At 44.1% G+C, this 18,531-nt stretch overlaps 1 long non-coding RNA gene across 1 annotated transcript in view; it reads left to right on the forward strand.

The window, feature by feature from the left end:
• LOC138492199 (uncharacterized) overlaps positions 1-15,593 on the forward strand; it is a 40,021-nt gene extending 24,428 nt beyond the window's left edge. Inside the window, exons 2-4 of the long non-coding RNA XR_011276162.1 lie at positions 14,704-14,816; positions 14,927-15,021; positions 15,150-15,593. This is a non-coding gene — a long non-coding RNA (uncharacterized lncRNA). The remainder of the gene's footprint in view (positions 1-14,703; positions 14,817-14,926; positions 15,022-15,149) is intronic.
• Positions 15,594-18,531: the final 2,938 nt, after the last annotated feature.

Here is an 18,531-nt window from a genome sequence, read left to right on the forward strand (position 1 = left end):
TTCTTAAATCAGTCCAACCTTTTTATCCAGCTTCCCCAACACGGCCCTTTCAGAAAGGGGCATCGGAAATCCAAAATTCCCCAAATCATTCCAACTTTTCAGCCTGACTTTCCAACTTAGACCAAAGCAAGGTGGGTCTGAAAAACAAACCGATCAATCACCCTGTGTTTCTTTTAAACCAAACGTGTGGGCAAAATCATAATTATCAATCTTGCACAAAGCACTTGAGGAATTTTATAAGACCTCAACTGCTCATGATGAACAGATACAAATGGCTCAGCTAACTGCTCAATTTTCATTTGCTGTTAGTAGAAGTATGTTGGCAAAATAGTGAGGCTAGTAGGATGAATCAGGCTGAAGACCTGTCACAGGCCCCGGATCGTGCTCAACAACTCAAAGAGTAGTTAAAAACACTGCAGCAAGAGAGTAAAACACAGTTTTGGGCACTGAAAAATTCACATAAAAAGTGTGTAGAAAGTTTCAGCACACTGCAACACAAGCTAAATGACCAGGCTGCTCATAGTAGAGTCGTTTTGGAGGACATTATCGCATCCCAATAAGAAACAATACAATTGAAAACTGAAAATAGTCAATTAATTATCAAATGGGATGATTCCCAAAATGGCTTTGATCAGATACATCAGCAGGTAAGAAACAACAGAGGACGCAGCTTGATCAGGAAAAAGACCTCTTGAATTAGGATAACAGTGTCCTACTACAGAGGATAAATCAGTTGGAAATGGAGGTAGAAAAGGGACAGTCCGGTTCCCAGGAACTGACCAGAATTAGAGAAGAATGGAACAAGATTGTAGAGCGAGTGAGGCAAATAGAAGCTGCACTATTAGAGGTAGCGAATGGTAGGGATGAACAAGAGAAAGAGATTAGTCTCCAGAAGGAAAAGCGCCTTGAATATGCACGCAGCCTATAAGGCACACAGAGGGAGAATTAATCACTTCAGCATGAGGTGCACCAAACAAAGGATCAGTTGGTAGCTCAGAGCAGGGTGCATCAGATTAATCAGGCTTCAGTGTCAGAATTAAAAAGCCATCTCTCTGACTACCAACAGCAAATAAATAAAGAGAGACACATGTCTGGGAGCCTCACCAAGGAAATTGAAAATTATAAACGGGGCCTGAGGCACCCTGACCAATCAGGATGTGGGATAAGGCCCACTGATCAAGGTGAGGAGTCCTTCCCGACAGGGGCTCATGCCAGTCAGTTACAACCTCTCATGCACAAATGGGAACCAACCTCATGCATGCCACCTATCAAGAATAGGGTGACATGAGGCCGTTAGACTTACCCCGGCCTAGCCCAACTGATCAAGAAGGCCAGTCCCTGTCTAATATTGATGAGTATTCATCTCTACCACACAGAAGCCAATGTGGCTGGACCAGTGTGTCCTGGGAAGTAAGGACTAATACTATAAGCACTTTAGAACATGAAAACTCTTATGAGGGGAAAGTCAGGGAGTTAGATTGGCTGAAGATATGACTACAAAGAGACCACCTTGCCCGCTTCGCTGAAGGGGAAAAGCCAGACCCTCGGCCTATCGAGGGCATTATAAAAACCTCTGTATATTCAGGGGAATAGGGGGAATTCTCCAGACTCCCTAGCAGGAGGGGTGAGGAAACTGGGTTCTATCCGGGGCCGGAAAGGAAATACAGGGAGAGTGACCATGAGTGTTCACTTTGGTTCAGGTGAGAGGAGTCCAGACCCCGAGTTTCTGGGAGAAATTCCCAGTGTCATAGAGACAGGGAGCCCCTAGAAGACAGGGAAGGGAGTACCACTAGCAGCTCTGAGTCAGAAGGTGAATGGACTCAGGTGCATAGGAAGAAAAAGACAGCGAAGCAGAGCAAGGGTTTTGTCAAAGACCCAAAAAGACAAATCAAAGCCATGAAGAGCTTCCTGACCCCATACCACAAGAATTGCAAGTATTCAGTATGGGAGCATCTGGAACTTTATAAGCAGATGATGGCATCATTCCAGATCAGAAATTATGTGAATTGTATAGCATTTTCTAACCTGAGTACTCCAGTTTCTTTGCAGGACTCGAGGACCAGGATCATCATAAATGGTCCACTTATAAGGCAGCCAGACTGAAACATTTTTCCACCCATAGGAACCCACAAGAGGCCTGTAAGACTGCATATAACTTGCAGTGTGGGGAAGATCAGGTGCCTAGGGAGTTTGTGCAGGAGTTAAAGCGGACATTTGCTCAGACTTTGCAGTGCGTGAACACCAATAGTAGGCAGTTCATAACTACATATATTATCTCCCCAAATACATAATGACTCAGTTGGTGCGTGACTTTCAAGAGCATCAGACCCTGGATCGGGTGATTGAACAGGCCACCGAGATTTATGAGGTCCAAAAGCCTGCAGAGAGTAAAAATACCACCAAAACCCCCAAACCATCTAACACCCCTGCTGCTACAAAGGTGGCAGAGATAACAACTACCCCTCCATTGCATCTGGAGATGGGAGGGCCTAAATGTAACCCCCTACCAGCAAGCAAAATGGAAAGCAGAGGGGACCACCCAACCTGGCCCAATCTAATTGTAGTCAGGAGGGGGCCCAGAACAATGATCCCTTTGACCATGCCACCTATATAACCCCTAAGTACAAGGGAACTAAACCAATCCTGGGGTATGTATACACTCCCCCGGCCCAAGGGGGGGGAACTAATCAGGTAAGTACTGCCCTGGAAAACTTCCATCCAAACTTCCCTCAGGAGAGAAGTATCTTTCCACCTCCCAATCTGAACTTTTTCCCCAGATCCCCCAAATCAGAACTTCCAAAACAATTCTCTCTCTCCCCAGTTCCAGGACGATAGATCCCGGATACCGGGAGAAGGCAGATTGCGGATGGAAAATTATGGGGGGAATTTCCAGTACCTGAGCTACTCCGGGGGAAGGGACAGTTACCCCTTTCATGAGCAGCAGAGGTATGATTTGAGACCTCCCTACCACCCAGACAAGGTCTTGCAACTGGAGCGACAGGTTCAGCAATTGACCAATGATCTGGGGCGCATGGTGAGGGCTCAGTCCAACTCTCAACCTAACCCTGCTTCCGAGAATTCTCCAACACCCAGGTCTGATGCCCTGGGGTTAACTGTTGGGAGGAAACCACCAACAAACCACAGGTTCCGGAGGAGGGGGCCCGAGTGGAGGGGAGATGCCAAGACCTTGAGGAAGCTTCCTTGCTCACCAAACACACACCGTAAAAACCTCTCAACCTGAAAGAGCCTCTTCTACCCCCAAAATGTTAGAACCCGAAGAGCCAAGGGTAAGTAGGAGAGGCCAAAGAAGAACCCACTTTATGGCAGAACTCCAGATTATCCCCTCTGAAAGATAAGAATCCCTGGAGGATTCAGGTAACAGACCTTTTCTTTCAAAAATGGGGGGATCCCTCCGAAAGAAAATGGGTCCCAAAAGAACCTGAATGGGACTGGTAAGTATGGAGACTTACCCAGAACCAGAAACTATTCAACCCCAAACATGTCAGCCACACAGAAGTGAAACTGAGGGGGTGTCCTTTCTCTGAACAGGTTCTGAGAACTGTTGCCAGGTATGGGGCACAGCCAAGGAGTTGTAATGTTTTTTTTACAGATTCCGGAGCTCCGACACAGAAAACTGCCCAAAATCACACAGTGTCAGAGTTCAATATTAAGAAAATGACCACCGGGTTGTCAAACAAATCACACTTTCTTTGCACCTTGGAGGAGAAAGAAGGCCGATTTGTATGCACTGGTTAAGGTGGAAGGTCAGTGTGAATTATCAGCACTGGTGGATGCTGTATCCCAAGCCACCCTCCTGTCAAAAAGGACCTTTGGTCAACTAAACTCAGGACCAGTGGAGGGCCACCAGATTCCACTCACATGACTTCCCGGATGACTCCAAACCAAAATTTAGACGGGAATAATATTTCTGTTGAAGGACCCCAGATCTGGAAAATAAAAATTGGACGGCACCGACTGAAACATCCGGTGATCGTTTTGACTCCAGAGGGCACAACTTGTTTACTGGGGAACAATCTCCTGAGGAGGTTATCACCTCTGATCGACTGTGCAAACAAGGTCCTCTGGACTAACCACCCTATCAAATAAAAAATGAGTACCAATCATGTAAGCCTGAATGGTACCTGTCAAGTAATTGATCAAAGCTCTCAGAATTACAGTTCCATTTAAAAAATAACTAAGTCCCAGACATCACAGTCATCTCTGTTGGAGAACAAACTGGTGATGGGAACCCTTCTCGATTCTTGAAAATCAACCTTCTTCCCAGGTTTAAGTGGCAATCCACACTATAAGGGAACACCCTAACATTTTACACCAGTCCAAAATCAGAAGAAAACTGGAGTCCCGTGAAACCAGACAAGGAAGAGTCTGCTCAAATTCCGTCAGACGTTCAGAAAAAGGGCGAGCAGTTTTTCCATATTCAGGTAAATGAGGGGGAGAAACTGGTGCTCGCCAGAGTATGCCTGAATAATGGAAGGAGCTTCATCAGTGAAAAATTATTCAGGAAACCGCCAAAAGATCAGATCATTCCCGCATTTAAATTGATTGAAAAATGGGAAGTAGGTCTGGAAACCCCAAATTCCAAACATCTCCTGCCTACCAGGTGTAAGCAAAAAATGTCCATTGGAAACAAAAGTATAGACCATAATTGTTGGGTTGTGAGAGATGTCCCTTCCGCCTTTTATCTGGGAAGTGACCTTCTCAACTGATTCGCAATCAATTTGAACCTAATTAACAATAAAGCATAGTCCCGACAGGGGAGTAAATCCAGGCGCTTTGACAACATTGAAAAAGCATTCCGTCAGCTCAATTGTTGTCTTATGCGGTTGAAGTTCATGTGCAAGAAGAGGTTGCCACCCCAGGACAGGTGCGACAATTTACTCTTCCCCTCAAAATTAAGCGAGGTCAGAACCTCAAACATCAGGACGCATATATAAATCTAAATGCCCATCTCCAACAACAATGGTTATATTTAAATCTGACACCTCTTACAGACCTAGAACACAACACCATTCGAATATTGGTGGATAACAGCGAACCTCGAAGTATCACTTTGGGTGCAGACACCTTTATTGGAATGGCAGTTGATGCCAACATTATTCTATTGATTTAGGTAATGAAATAATGGGACTAATCCTAAATGACTGTTTCGACATCAGCAACGGTATTCCTCCAGAAAAGATATTTTACTTTGCATGGGAGAATTTCCTGGTATACTCTTCCTGCCCCTACAGTGTGGAAGAGGTGACCTGTGACCTTAGGAGGGAGGAAGTAGTATTCAGATTCAAGGACCACTCTCTCGAATCACCTGTCCAGGTCCACACCAACAAAAGAGATCTCTCCACCCAACTGGAGGATACCACTGAAATTGCCAAGTCCGATGTCTTTTCAGGTTTCAAGCAGATGATCGCAGAAAGGATCAATCTTGCTGATGCCTGTGAGACAGAGGAGCAAAGACAAAAGCTAAAACCGGTCTTCCTGGAATTACAAGTGGACTCACCATTCCCACAGACCCTGAGATGGCTCCCGTATTTGTGAAACAATACCGGTTACCTCTCACATCCATGGAGTCACTCACACAGATTATTAAGAATTTAGAATCATGTTGGATTATTTGTATGATCCACAGTGCCTTTAACAGCCCGGTACTAGGGATCCTCAAACCAAACGCCCAATGGAGATTATGTGAAGACCTGAGGGAGTTGAAAAAACAGGTCAAGATGGCCCCTTCCCTACATCGATCAGGGACTGGCCCACATCCAAGGGTGCAAGGTGTACACCGCCATTGACCTGACCAACGGTTACTGGACAGTCCCCGTGAAAAGAGAAGACCAGTGCAAGCTTGCCTTTACCTTTGGGGGGGCAGTGGTACACGTGGGCCTGAAACCCCTTTGGATAGATAAACTCCGGCAATGAGTTCAACATCTTCTTCATAAGGCCATACCTGTTTTGGGTGAAAGGGAAAACCTGGTCTAAGTGAATGATGTTTTGATCAAGAGCTCAACTGTGGAGGAACATATCGGCGAATTCTACTATGTTCTAAGCCAGTTGCAGAAGGGTGGAGAAAAACTGTCCTTTCAGAAGGCACAGTGGTGTAAGACCTGAGTGAACTTCTTAGGGCACAAGATCACACCTGAGGGTCTTAATCCCCAGGCGAAGAAGGTGGAAGCCTTATTGAAATGAAAAGACCCTACCACTCTGCGAGAATTAAGAAGTTTTTTTGGACCTACTAATTATATTCAAAAGTTAATTGAAGATTAGACAGCGGTCACTCGACCCTTGGTCCATTTAATTAAAGGCCAGAGTCAAGTGGGAGTGTGGTCCAGAACAATCTGAGGCAGTTAAACAACTGAAATTAAGCTTTTCCCAGGCTCCTTGTTTGTCTTGCCCCATAAGGAACAAGGAGTTCTTCTTGGAGATGGGCTTCTCAGATACTTGCCGAACAGAGGTATTGTACCAAAAACATGACAAGGTCAACAAAGTAATCTCATACGCGAGCAAGACTTCGTCCTATGTGGAGGAAAAAAATCACTGACTGCGAGGAGGCACTCCTGGCAATGGTGTGTGTGCTGAAGAATTACCGACCATTCATACAGGGGGAGCACATCATTGTCGAGACTCATCACCAACCCTTGCAGTATCTACAAAGTGACAGAATCCAGGCAGCGAACGTTAGTAATTTCAGAATTACTTCCTGGATTCTGTCCATACAAGGCTTTCCTGTGGAGGTCAGATATGGCCAAAACAAGAAGAGTCACCTCGTGCAATGTTTGTTTGTTTATTTGTTTGGTAATGCGCACCAAACCCTTGGGTAGACGGGAGCAGCAGAACACACGAAATCTTATAGCTTAGTGACAGTACATGGTAACAGTACATAGTACAAATGATTGCAGTAGTTATGGTACATGGTAACAGTACACGGTACAAATGATTGTAATAGGCACAAAATACATAAAATACTATATACACATAATAATACGCAGCAATAGCCTTGGTAAGTCCGGGAAACATTCTTATGCGTATCAGTATATGCACACATACATATGCACATATATGTACAACCTTGCATATATACATCGTCGTATATCCCTAGTGCGTACATATATGACAGAACAGACAACCATGCATGCACGGTTAACCAGAGTACAGTGTGATTTAGCAGAAGCAGGGGTCCGACAGGGGCCGGCGAGGTGGAGGTGTAAGTCGTCAGTTAAGTGTCATTGGTATGTAGCCAATTAAGTACCTTATGTCGGAATTTAGGGTAGGGTTGTTCTAGTCTCAGCTCGAATGGTAGTTTATTCCAACATTGAGCGGCTTTAACCGGGAAGTTGGTTCCTCCCGCTGTTGCGCGTTTGAACCTGGGAATCTCCAGCATAAATGAATTTGCAGATCTCACGGGGCGGGTAGCTGTTCTCCTAGTTATTTTATCCGCTAGGTATGGAGATGCTAGGTTATTCAGGCATTTGGAGGTGAGGGATACTGTTTAAGGAGGATTCTGTCTGTTATTTTCAGCCAGTTTACCTCTTTCCTGAATTCAGTAATATGCTCTCTGTACGGGATGTTCAACGCTGCCCTCAGGGCATTATTCTGCAGTCTTTGAATTTTATCTGTAATATATTTGTTAGCTCCTGAGTACAGGGCATTACAATAATCTAATCTCAACATGATTAGAGCATTGGCTAGTGTGATACAGCTAGCACACGAGAGGTATGGTCTAGATGCTGTGATGAGTTTGCAGGTATAAGTTGTGGATGAGGCGAAGGAGTTGACTTGCTTTTTGAGAGTGAGAGAGGAGTCCAGGTAGAGTCCTAGAGTTTTAACTACAGGCATCGCCTTGATAGGTTTGTTACCAATGTTGAAGGATGTGTAGTTTGGGCTAAGTTTTTGGATGTTGACTTCAGATCCTAAGATTAATATCTCTGTTTATTCCTCATTCAGGCATAGGCCGTGGGATGCCATCCATGCCTGAATGAGAGTGTAATTCTTGTTCACCAAGGCTGAGTCCGCTTCGAAGTTGCACGAAAGGGGTATGAGCATCGGTGTGTCATCTGCATAGTTAGTGTAGGTGACACCCAGTCTGTCCAACTTGTCAAACAAAGGCTTGGTAAACATAATATACATGGTCGGGGAGATGCAGGAGCCTTGTGGGACACCGCAGGTTATTTTAACGGGGTCGGCAGAGGCTGAAGTAGAGAAGACTCTCATGGTCCGGTTAGCTAAGAAGGATTGGACCCAAGCTATAGCATCTTCAGTGAAGTTGGCGGCAGATTTGAGATGGTTGCATAAAACGGCATGATCCAACAAGTCGAACGCTGTCGACAAGTCCAGTAGGAGTAGCAAAGCTATTTTTCCATTATCCTTTAATTCTTCAATTTGTGTCTGGAGGTCAAACAGCGCTGTTTCAGTGCCGTGGAGGGGGCGGAAGCCCGATTGTCGTGAGCCAAGTAGGTGGTTGGCTTCCAGGTAGTTCTGGATTTGTATGTAAGCAGCTCTGTCTAGGATTTTAAGTAGAAATGGCATGGTGATGATAGGTCTGTAATTGGTGGGGAAAGTAGGGTCGAAGGTTTGTTTTTTAAGTAACGGGCGGACCCATGATTCTTTAAGATTAGCCGGTACTGTATTAGATTTAAATGGGGAGTTTATGAGCTTAGAGATAAAAGGGGCTAGGTCTCTAGCTGCATCCTTTATTATCTGTGCTGGGCAAGTGTCTCCTTTATAGTTTGAAGGTTTAAGGGAGAGTATTATTTTTTTATGTTTCAGTTATGGAAATAGTCTTGAATCTAAATGGTCTGGTTGTCCTAGTCTCCAAAGGTTGAGTAGTTTGTTGGTCAGGGGGTAGCAGTGTGGCTTTTATTTTTGCGATTCTACATTGTAGGGAAGAGATTTTATTTGATAGGGCATTTTGTATGTTAGTACACCATGCTTTATCCTTTGGGGCATTGTCTACCAGTTGGATTGGGGATTCTAGTTCGCGGAGGATGGAGAATAATTCTTTAGTGTTAGATTTAGCTTTCTCAATCCTGTCATTGAAGGTGTTTTATTTGGTTTGGTTATTTCTTTTTTGTACATTTTTGCAAATTCCGTTAGGTTAATTTTGTTATATTCAGAGGGGGAGTGATGCCAAAAAAGATTGGAGTTTCCTTTTTTGTAATCTTAAGGATTTGAGTGAACCAAGCATTCAGGTGCGCTACTTGCCTAGCTTTGCGCAGTTTGACAGGAGCAATCATGTCCAGTACCTTAGTCATAGAATTATTGAAGGTATTTTCTAATTCGTCAGGGTTGTTACTTTCCATTCCAGAGATAGCAAGGAGAAGGAGAGGGATACGTTTTTCAGCAGTAATATCCTTCTTGCTTCTGGTTGGCAGCGGCGGTGCCATATTGTTAGGCTTAGGGCTAAGGAGCTCTAGTGTGGCGGAGAAATTTATTAAGTGATGATCTGTCCAAGATTGTGGGACAATATCGGTAATGTTGATATTGCAGTTTAGTTCGGATACCCAGTCAAGGGTCCTTCCTTTAATGTGAGTTGGGGAGAGGACTTTTTGAGTAAGACCATAGTCATTAGTAAGGCTGCAATAGATTCAGCATTTTTGTTTTCTGTATCATTAAAGCCCAGATTGAAGTCTCCCAGCAGAGTGATCTTTAGTGTTGTCGGCTAGAAGACTGGTTAGGTCGTCTTCAAATGTGCTTAGTGGCCCAGGGGGTCTGTATATCAAGTGGAGAGTTAGAGTATGGTTGTTGGAGAGGGGCAATTTGGTGGTGAGTACTTCACAAGACGTGAAGGGAGCTGAGGTGGCAAGTCTAATAGGATGGGTTGTTTTGAAGATGATAGCTGGGCCACCACCTCTGGCATTAGGCCGGTCCACTCTAATGATTTGGTAGTTGTCAGGTATTGCTAACATGAGAGTTGGTCCTGCTGCCTCATGTAGCCAAGTCTCAGTTATGGCTAGTAAGTCAAGGTTGTCATTGTTTAAGATGTCTGCGATTTTGGTAGCATGGTCTACCACTGATCTAGAGTTAATAAGGGACCCTGTTAGTATTAAGGTGCTGTTAGGGTTGGCTGTTAATGAAGTTTTGTGAGGGAGGGTATTTTGGACAGTATGAATCTTAGTAGGAGTTAGGCCAATGGTATTAGTAGTTTGCGTGAGTGTGGGAGAGGGGTTCTTGGGCCGAGTAGTGGTTAGTTTATTAGCGTTATTGGAGAAGTTTCTATAAGGTTCATAGATGGGAGACAGTCTAGACCTAAGTCTCAGGTTTCTATCCTTGGGAGGGTTTGTTTTGATGGTGGTGGCCATAATGTTTATGATAGCACAGGTAAGTAGTGCAGTCTGGGCTAGTTTAGTCGAGCTGGCAAAGGTCATTGTCAGGCTATACTGTGGTCATACTAGCATCTGAATGTTAATTCAGTGTAGTTGATAGGGAGGAGCTTCTGTTCTATACTAGCAGGTGCTAGTTGTGGTTAGATGCTATACGCTAATAGGTAATTACAGTCCTAGTATGGGAAGCTGCAAGCGTTTTCGAGTACTAGGTCTGGGAAGTGCAAACATCTAGATTCGAAATTGGTGCAATCTGTCAAAAATGCCTATGACTAGGATGTTCTCAGTACTAGTACCTGAGTGTAGTTATAAAATAGGAGAAATTGATGATTCTGACATGCTAAACCTAGCGTGTAGTAGCAACTAGATTCGGTTTCACTGCAAGTGGACAAAAACACTCTAGGCTAAGTTGTACTCTGTGCTGGCATCTGGTGCAGTTATCACTCTAAATAAGGCAAAGGACTTATAGTACTAAGTTGAGTTGGGGAGGTGCTCTATGCTGGATGCAAATACAGTTTCTAATGCAAGGTCTTTGTAACTCTATACTGGATACAAATACAGTTTCTAATGCAAGGTCTATGTAACTCTATACTGGATACAAGTACAGTTTCTAATGCAAGGTCTATGTAACTCTATACTGGATGCAAGTACAGTGTCTAATGTAATGTCTATGTAACTCTATACTGGATGCAAGTACAGTTTCTAGTGCAGGGTCTATGTAGCGCTATACTGGGTGCAAATACAGTTTCTGATGCATGGTCCTAGGCACACTCATGCTACGTCTATAATGTGCTAGCAGATAGATGATGTTATAGTCCAGGAAACAAGGTCACTCAATATTGTAGCAGGTAAATAGGTATACAGTAAGGGGTATGCTAAGAGCTGATATCCAGCTTGAATTTAATACAGGCACTAATAGGAGGCAGTTCACTGTTGTACCTTGGGATAACGTGTGAGTACATTAAAATGTCAATAAGATACAAGAGCATAACGGGTAGCATGGGGCAAGTCCTACTATAATTGCAAGCGTGGCTTGGTGGCGAGTGAGAGTTGTGCAACGTGCATGATAATACGGTGCAATGGGGTACAAGTTCACAGTACTCACATAGTCTCTTAGTAAGTGTACCTTATGGAACGGTTCAGCGGGCAGAGTAACCGGCCGGCGGCTGGGAAGGTGTGGACAGGCAGGGACAGGTAAGAGGCCTTAGTGCAGGCCTTGTTGTCGGAGGCCGAATATGCCTCCCGGCTTAGGGATTGGCTGCTTTCAAGGGCAGATGGGCCAATAAGGAGAGTCGGCAGCTTGGAGGATGCCTATTCCATGAAGTAGGCAAGTTGGGTGATTTGGGCGGCCATCTTGGAATGGCGGCCACGGATCCACGCAGAATACAAAGATTTTGCAGCAATATGATAGCGCTAGATAGCGGACGTTGCAATAGCTGATGTCTATTTGTTGCAGAAAGTACGTTTGTGCGCAATAAATTAACGCTTTCTGTTGAGTTTCAGCAGATTGCAGAATGAGTGAAAGGAGAGCTCAGGGCCCTACCTCTGAGTTATGGGAGAAGCTCCTGCTTCACTCCCGCGCAGCGACGCAGTGCTAGGGGGGGCTCCTGCTCCCTCGGTGCTTGCTAGTGAATGGTCCACAGGCAGGGACAGGTAAGAGGCCTTAGTGCAGGGTTGGCATACTTGCATGATTGTGCTCTAGAAAACTGTCTCGAGGAAGAAAGTCTAATGACAAACAACAACATGGAGGCATACTTAACTTCGCCACACAAGGTCTATGAAGATGACACGTGTCAGGGGATATCCACAGTTTATGTGGATGGGTACTCTTACCATGTTGATAACAATGGGGAAAAATAACTGGTGGCTGGCATTGGGAATGCCTGGGTGAATGATATCCCAGAACCCTCTGCTGGTTAGAAAAATAGGATCCCAAAGTAGTCAGGTTGCAGAATTGATGGCTGTTTATCAAGTCATCCTCACTGCAGTGCACCACCAACTCAGTGAACTGGTCACAATCACTGACTCCTATTATGTCAGGAATGGGTTTGTTGAGCACCTGATTAACTGGAAGATCGAGGCATGCTTGTGCCAACAACAAACCCCTAAAGCATGCCAAACTGATCCAGCCAATCGATGATCTGGTGACCTCCAATGAGATGACCATCCATTGGAAGAAGATAAGAGGTCATTCGAAGATAGAAGGTTCAGATAAGACTGGGAATGACCTGACTGTCCAGCTGGCTAAAACCAGAGCTATGCAGGGGGATTTCATAGAAACGGAATCCCTGCTGGGTGAAATCCAAATGGCAGCTGTCACCAGGTCACAAAGTCAGGCTAACAGCGAACTCTCAACAGCCCAGTGGAGTAAATATACCCCAGATGTAGATTTGATCACTGCACAGAAAGAGGACCCGATCATTGGGAAATGTTATCGACACATTGAAGGCCCCATAAGCTTTCCTCTAACAGAGTCAGATTATGCCAGTAAAGAGGATCTCCGGGTGTTGATGAAGTCTTCCAAAATGTTCCGGATCCAAGACGGTTTGTTGGTTAGGAAATCCCCATCTAGCAGTAACCAGTTGGTGGTACCTATCTAATTCTGAGCCTGACTTTGAACCATACCCATGACGTGGCCACTGCCGGTCATAGAGGGTCCATATGATATCTTGTGTGGGGTTACCTACTGGCCATACATGTGCCAGGAATGTGACACTTACCTAAAGGGGTATCTTTTATGTGCTCAAATCCAACACAGTTCACTCACACACCTACAAAAGAGGGGAATGACATTGCCTTGATCTGATTTGCAAGGCGATTTCATCAGGCCAGTGATTCGCTCCTCTAGAGGAAACAAGTACATGTTGACTGTGACATGCTTGTTCACGAAGTAGGTAGAATGTCTTCCAGCCCTGAATTGTAAGGCGGAGACAGCTGCTGCACTAATGATCAACAAAATCTTCTCTCGTTTTTGCCCTCCCGCAAAGGATTAAGTGGGACCGAGGAAGCCATTTTTACCAGTAAGGTAAATGCGAATATGTGGCAGATTCTAGGGGTAAAAAGAAAACTCTGCTATGGCTACCGCCTGGCCTCAAACAGGAGGTGGAGAGATACAACAAAACAATTGTGAGTATCTTAGAGGTTTGTGGCAGGCTCTGGACCCAGTTGGGACATCCAATTACTGCTTGTCTTGATGGCTATTAGGCCTACACCATCTTTTGCAACAAAGATGTCTCCATTTGAGCTCATGGCCAGATGAAAAATAGTGTTACCACAGCATCTTCTCTATAGGACTCAGGAACAGACCCTGATAAATGCGTCCACTATTCATGAGTACATTGAAAATCTAAGGAAGCATCTCCAGCATGCTTTTGCTTATGCTCAGCGCAATTTAGAAAAGTCAACTGAAGGAATGAGGACCTACTGTGATCAAAAGACCACCAAGCAAGAATATGAAGTAAAGTAGATGACAAGGTTTACCTGTACAATTTTCAAAGGAATCAGGCCAAGGAGCAGAATTTCCTCCCATATCGGTGTGGTGCCATTGTAATTGTAGATAAAATATCACCTTTTGCTTACAATATCTGCATCACAAAAGGAGAACAGACAGAAGAAAATTGGGTCCACATCAACCAGTTGAAAAGCTGTTATCCCCGACACGCTTTGCGACTAATTGATGAGCCGATTGAAAGTTGAGCAGAATGAAAAGGAAGGATGAAAAATCGGATGGATTTATATATATATATTCACTGACAAAAAACATTGTTAATGGGACCCATGGACAAATGTTACAGACACGTTCTGGTTACAGATCAAACAAAAAAAAAACAGAAATGCGCAAGTTATGGTCAGCTAAGCAACCATAACTCATGCTACCCCTGTGTACTGCAAGGACTAATACCCATGACATCAAATATGACATCACAAATGTCATTCATGACATGCCTGATGACATCACATGTGTGGCTCCCTCTTTTTTTGTTCTGTAACTGGGTGCTTGTCTTCACTGGGAGCTGGAACTAAAAGTGGGACAGGTGCTATATTTGTTGACCTTACCCTTGTTATATGTTCTGACACTACTTTCCTTAGGTTTCATGCACATGATATGATACATATACATAGGGGAAGAAGTAAGCCTGAAACCCAGCAATCATTTCTATGCATGAAGATAATCAGTTAGGGTATGAACACTTTCTGGTAGTATTGCTACTGCTTTGCTAACTGTACTTTCCTTGTATATGCTCATATTTGTGTGCGTTGTCGTACCTTTATGTTTTGTGCAGAGGGTCTATGTAGAGGGCTTTGTAGACTTAGTCGGTTGTCTATGTTAAGAGGAGCGATACTTGAATAAGTTTCTGTCCATTTTTTACAGACAGGTGACCCATGAGAATATTTTTCACCGACCCGGATATGGGAAAAAGTATAAAGGAGTCTTTGGAACTGAGAGTTTGCACAATTTTCGAACATAATGCTACATCTAAATAGGTAAGATCTAGCACCTATGTATGATTTGATTAGCCTATCAAGTGGATGATTGCGGGAGTTTGCAGCAATATCCCTTATTAATTTTTGCTTATATTGCACACTATTTTTAGACAGGGGTGAGAAAGGATGTGTAAGAATTCCGTAAGAAATTGGGAATCTACAACACTGTACAGAAAAAGCCCAAGATTCACTACTGGGAACAGAGGTACGTAATTTTAGACATACCCTGCACCCTTTGAGGGATGAGGGTCCATGTTGTACATGTTTCACATGTAGAGATTGATACTCGATTATAAGTTACTAATAGGGTGTCCATTATTTCTTGATCAACAGGGTTCTCCCCTAGGACAAGAAGAATGTTCTAGATTACGACACAAGGCAATTTGTCCCCTGAAGAATGTCCGACATTGTTGTGGTCCAAGGACAGAAACTTGTACAAGTTGGGTAGTTTGTATTACATTGATAGGGAATAGGCCATTAGTAGTGTGGCACAGGAATCAGAGTGTGAGATGTACACACAGTGTAAGATCCTTACGGAACATTTACAAACATTACTCACTCATGGTGTTAAAACTTGTGTGGTTTTCAAACATAATGGTCTTATGTACTATGATCATTTGTTATGATTGTTTTATGAAATATAATGAATTGTAATAAAGTTTTGTAATATTTGATACTAGTGTGTTGTGATAAGAGGGGTGAATTACACCCATAAAAATATCAGACTTTCTCCTTATATGCAAAAATTGTGCACAGGAGTACCATTATGTAGTAAGAGAGGCATTCTTAGCTACTTATTACATGTTGCACAGTACACAAAACCTTTAAACGAAAGCATTCATCATTTTACTATCCAACATGGGAAGATTTTGAATAGTGCACCTGTATGATGCTTGCTGCAGGCAGTGGCTACGTTTCTACATGAGTTGGGTCATGTACTGGAAAGAACTCTGTAATGCAATGGTGTTTATAGAAATGTATTGGTTAATTAACTGTTTATCTCATAATAGTTCTTCCAATGATCTCTGATAGTTTTCTGCCAAAATTACAATGCCAATCCCTTGTGGAGGCTTTTCATGAAAACTAAGTACACATGTGATGTCGTCAGCCATGTCATGAATGACATTTGTGATGTCATCTTTGATGTCATGGGTGTTCGTCCTTGCAGTGCACAGCGTAGCGCGAGTTATGGTTGCATAGCTGACCACAACTTGGGAATTTCTGGGGGTTTTCGGTTTTACCTGTAACCATAACGTCCCTGTAACAACGTTTGTCCATTGAATTGCATAGGTTTTTACTAGTGCAACTTAACCATAATGTCCCTTTAACAACGTTTTTTGTCAACGAATTTAATTGGTTTTTACCCTTAGTTTGTAAACAAGAACTGTGCAACATAGTGCAACTGCTGGCACCATGTTAATGCGGACAGCAGTCGCGGATTATGCATCTGTTTGTGGAGATCGTGTGGCATTCAACCTGCTGAGGAAGTCAGGTGCTCTCTTACATAGTGGTACCAATCACCAAAAGCAAGGAACATAGACAAACAGCACCATGTGCAAGCATTGCGAGGGAAAATAGAGTAGGTTTGCAAATTGTGTACTTATGAAGCAAACAGGACAAAGGCATAGCGAGTGCACCATAACGGAATGCATCAACAACAGAAGTGACGTCTGCCTTCACCAATCTTACCGCACTGCTAGTGTAAAGAGGAACAAAAAACAAAAGGCCATAGTAACGACTGGGAAGTGCATTAGACCTGAACGTCACTACAAAGTAGTAAGGACCATAAACTTTGTCTAATAACTGCATGGGTGCTGCAGTATGCAATAGTACAGAAGCATAATGTGTGTTTTTGTAACGCAGCAATGGCAAGCAACTTAGAGTGGCAGGATGAAAATTTCCCTCATGATGCAATGACTTTCTATAGTAACCCCATTGGTACGCACAGTGCTGTGAACCGTAAATGATGTAATATATATTGCTTCATGTACACCAAACACATTATTTTTTTGGTAAGAGAAAATATTGGAAAAGAATGCAAGGCAGTACAAGCGGCAACCCTTCCACAGCAGCATACGGGCATAGGAAAGGAAAGAAACTCTGTGCATAGGGAAATGGACTGCGTGGCAGTCAAAGTAGAGAAATTGGTGAACAATTGTACCACTTTCAAGTTTGCATACAAGTATATATTTTGGACAAAATGAAACAGCACTGGCACACCTGTACTCCTTCACCATATCGGAGCCTGCCATTCCCTCAGAAACCGTTCATGGGAGACGTTACGGTAATACATCAATCTCTTCCTCCCCTCACAACCAAGTTGTGCAAATCCCCATTTCCCCACAATAAGAATCCACTTCTGCTACCCCTTTCCAAATGGGGTGTATGCATGTGTACAAGTAAACGGTAATAATGAGAATGTTGCTGAGAGTTTGTGTGGTATTCTTTTTTACCTGAAATGGGGTACTGACACAGCGGCACACATTTCTTGTTGCAATGACCGCAAGTAAGAAAAAGGTAATTGTCCTAGAGACACCGCAGCTGTCCGTCCTATTCATAATGACAATGGAGGCATCCATACGCCGCCAGCATGCTCCACATGTCTGCAGGTTGTCCACCGCCTATCAATGCACGTGGGAGCACATGTTTGTGCGTACTGCAAGTACACGCATGTGTACCTGTTCCTCTGTGTCCTGGTAACATCGCCACTGTGTAGTATATGCGAAGGAATGTTCATTAGTTCGGGGAGTCCACCCACGCCCTACAGGTAGCTATACACATAAACGTTCCACCTGCTGTACCCTATAAATAGCCAACATCACCCAAAATGGTCAGCACATGTGTGGAGCACTTTTAGTCAGAAGAGAAGATGCAGTAGAGAAGACGCAACAGTGTGCATAGGACACGCATGCATGTGCACACAACGCATTTCTCCCAAAACGAGCCGAGTGGACAGCCATCCCAAAGGAGAACATTGGTGACATCACCATGGGACTGCACCCACGCTGTGGGTGGGCCCTAAGTACACGCTTACAAGCAAACCACAATGTGCCATTGCACATGCATGTAAGTTGTGGAACAATGTAGGCCTGCTTTCCAGGTGGAAGTTGTCCACTGCAACCCTACAAAAGGGCACACCGCAGAGGTGTTGTGCAATCTTTTTGCAGCTTTTCAGAAAAGAGTAGCAGGCCACATAGGTTTGCCCTGTAAGTAATGGTGCACCAAATCTGTTGTGCTACAGTGGGCCTCATTCCGGGTTTGGAGCTAACCATGGAGTAATTAGCTCCATGGTTGCCTCCAAAACCGCCACAAATCCGGCATGGCGAATGGAGTAATTACCGGTCCATTCCAGGGTTGGAGGGACCGGTAATTCCCCATTCACCTTTTGCCCTTCCCCATTCCTGCCCCATAGGGCTCAATGGGAATGGGGAAGGAGGTAATTACGGCACCGTAAATTACGGTACCGTAATTACCTCCGAAGTACCTTTGCGGGTCCCTTACTTTACTCCTGCTAAAAGCAGGAGGTAAGGAAGGAGCCGCAAAGGGACCTCGGAATACGGAGGTAAGGGATTACCGGCATCGGCATCCTTACCGGTGCCGGTAATTCCTTACCTCCAACCTCGGAATGACCCCCAGTGTGTCTGCAACTAATAGCAACCATGTCAGTCCGGCTGAGTAAGCACAGTAATGGAGTAATTTATTAACAGGCCTTGCT

The sequence above is a fragment of the Ambystoma mexicanum genome, chromosome 10 (genome assembly GCF_040938575.1).
Source record: "Ambystoma mexicanum isolate Mex_15411 chromosome 10, UKY_AmexF1_1, whole genome shotgun sequence".
In the NCBI taxonomy this organism is placed as follows: domain Eukaryota; kingdom Metazoa; phylum Chordata; class Amphibia; order Caudata; family Ambystomatidae; genus Ambystoma; species Ambystoma mexicanum.